The following is a 2,216-nucleotide window of genomic DNA, read 5'->3' as shown; positions in this document are numbered from 1 at the left end:
GGCACATTTTCAACTTTGTCGATGGGATATTTGAGCGATCGATCGGCAAGTTGTAGTGTGATATTGGTAGGTACCAATTCTCCAAAGTCGAGTTTAGTGAACACCGAATATGGCATCAAACTCACACTAGCCCCCAAATCACATAGGGCATTCCCAATTTCAAGGGCTTTGATTGCACATGGGATAGAGAAACTTCCCGGATCCTTGAGTTTTGGGGGAATTTGATTAAGAATGATGGCGCTACAATTCTCGGTCAAATTCACCGTTTTCTTTACGTCGCAATCTCTTTTCCCACTCAAAATTTCCTTAAGAAATCTTGAGTAGGTTGGCATTTTCTTCAATGCGTCCGTAAAGGGAATGGTAATATGCGATTTCCTAAGAACTTCTAGGAATTTCGAGAATTGAACATCCAATTTATGCCTTATAAACCTTTGGGGATAGGGAAGTTTAGGAGTGGGGAGAGGTAGAAGAGTAGCCTCCTTTGGCTTTGAAACATCATTCACATCATCTATGTGAGACTCCTCCTCTACCGCTACATTGTCATTTGACTCAACAATCCCCTTTTGTTCTTCCTTTGTTGACTCGGAACCCTTACTTGCTCTAGCACCATCATCTAGAATCCTCCCACTCCTTGTCACAATGGCATTCATTTGCCGTGGAGCTTGACCTTGAGGTGGGAGACTAGTATGCACTTGATGTTCCTTGATGGTGCTAGCAAGTTGAGCCAATTGGGTTTCAATCATTTTCAAATGAGTGTTGGATTGCTTGAATCCATCCTGAAACTCAACATTTTTCTTGGCTTGCGCCCCCACAAACGACTCCATAAGAGCCTCAAGGTTAGACTTGAGAGGAGGGAGCGGTGGGGGAGCATTGCATAACCAATAGGATTTTGTGGGAATTGATTGCCATAGGTCCTAGGCCCACTGAATTCGGGAGGAGGAAATTGAGGACCACCATATTGGCCTCCTGAGTTCAACGGATAGCCCCCACTAGAGGCACCCCTATACTGCCCATATGGATAGTTATAACCCCCTCCACCTTGGTGGTTAGGGTTATAACTACCTTGATTGAATTGAGTTTGATTACCTAGGCCATGAGGTTGGCCATAGGATGCTTGGCCTTGATAGCCTTGCGCCCTATAGTTACCTCGACCTTGATTATCAAACCCTCCTCCTTGGAAGGATTCGCTTTGATAATTGGCATGCATAGGAAGGCCTCTAGTTGCTTGCCTATTATAGTTTTGGTTCAGGGGACCATCATATCTAGGCCTCTCATTCATAGCATTTGCATATTCTACATCAAATTCTTGCTCATAAGGAGAGCCATGTTCAACATATGAAACATTATGCAATAAATGGCACATGCTAGGGAAATGACCATGCTCACCACAAATATCACAAAAAGATGTATCAAGAGGCATTGTGTTGTAGGAACTCACCTTGCCCTTCCCCTTAGTGATAAGAGTAGCCGAAGGTGGAGAAATTGTTGATGGAGATGGAGGTTGACTCGGAGCACTCTCAAGCTTCTCAAGCCTTGAGCTAAGCTTCTCAATTATATTTTCTTGCTCTATAGCGAAGGCTGAACCCTTGCCATCTTCATACTTCCCTTTGCTATCATAGTTCCTAGTCCCAACATGCCAAGCTTGGTAGTTTTGCACGACATCTTCGATGATCTCCTCTATTTGGTCCTCCGTCTTATTCATAATTGGACTACCCGCCCCCGCATCCAGACTTATTTTGGAGGTTGGGCTTAGCCCCAAGTAGAAAGTTTGTAAGAGGATCCATTTAGGGATTCCGTGGTGAGGGAACTCCCTTTGGTATTCCTTGAATCGATCCCAAGCCTCAAATAGGGATTCATCACGCTTTTGCTCAAAGGATTGAATCTTGTGCCTATACTCCGGCGTTTTCCCATGCGAGTAGAACTTACTATGGAATGCACTTGTCACTTCGTTCCAAGTCCTTAGTGAGTTTGGCTTGACCTCCTTGTCAAGCCAATCACTTACTCGCCCCAAGAGAGAGAGCCGGAAGAGCTTCAACCTCACATATTCCGAAGTCACCCCGTTGTGTTTAATAGTATCGCAATAATGTTCAAACCATTTCAAGTGTTCATGCGACGATTCACTACGTTTTCCACAAAACGGGTGACTTTGCACCAAGGTAATCAACGCGGGCCTTATCTCAAAGTTGTTGGCATTAGTAGTCGGGGCTTGTATGCCA

The 2,216-nt window shown here is 44.6% G+C and overlaps 1 non-coding gene across 1 annotated transcript; it reads left to right on the top strand.

The window, feature by feature from the left end:
- Nucleotides 1–1,790: 1,790 nt before the first annotated feature.
- On the top strand, nt 1,791–1,896 carry LOC130460368 (small nucleolar RNA R71). The gene has a single exon (XR_008920252.1). It is a non-coding gene; the product is annotated as a small nucleolar RNA R71 (small nucleolar RNA).
- The last annotated feature ends 320 nt before the right edge of the window (nt 1,897–2,216 follow it).

The sequence above is a fragment of the Spinacia oleracea genome, chromosome 4 (genome assembly GCF_020520425.1).
Source record: "Spinacia oleracea cultivar Varoflay chromosome 4, BTI_SOV_V1, whole genome shotgun sequence".
NCBI lineage: Eukaryota > Viridiplantae > Streptophyta > Magnoliopsida > Caryophyllales > Amaranthaceae > Spinacia > Spinacia oleracea.
This window is presented reverse-complemented; position numbering and strand designations above follow the sequence as displayed.